Raw genomic sequence first — 412 nt, 5'->3', positions numbered from 1 at the left:
TTGCTATCTGAGCAAGTGCTGCCAGGTTCTAGGTCATTTATTTTGTTTATGGCCAAAATAAATGTTTTTTGGATTTACTGAAAAACCTTGTCTATTGTGTTTTAATACTGTGGTGATTAGGCATGAAACATTTTTAAAAATAATATGTGTCATTTACAAAGGACACCAACTCCTTGGGGGGGGGGGGGTGGTACATTTGGTGTACCAACTTGGCAAAACAAAAAAGGAAAAACACACGCAAAAATAAAATGGTGACATAACTTGCCAAAAAAACAACCCATAAACAAAAAATATGGCATCAAAAAACAATGGTGACATAACTTGCCAAAAAAAAAAAAATATGGCATCAAAAAACAATGGTGACATAACTTGCCAAAAAAAAATGGCATCAAAAAACAATGGTGACATAACT

The sequence above is a fragment of the Rana temporaria genome, chromosome 6 (assembly GCF_905171775.1).
Source record: "Rana temporaria chromosome 6, aRanTem1.1, whole genome shotgun sequence".
In the NCBI taxonomy this organism is placed as follows: Eukaryota; Metazoa; Chordata; class Amphibia; order Anura; family Ranidae; genus Rana; species Rana temporaria.
The sequence above is the reverse complement of the archived record's forward strand: the minus strand, read 5'-3'. Positions refer to the sequence as shown.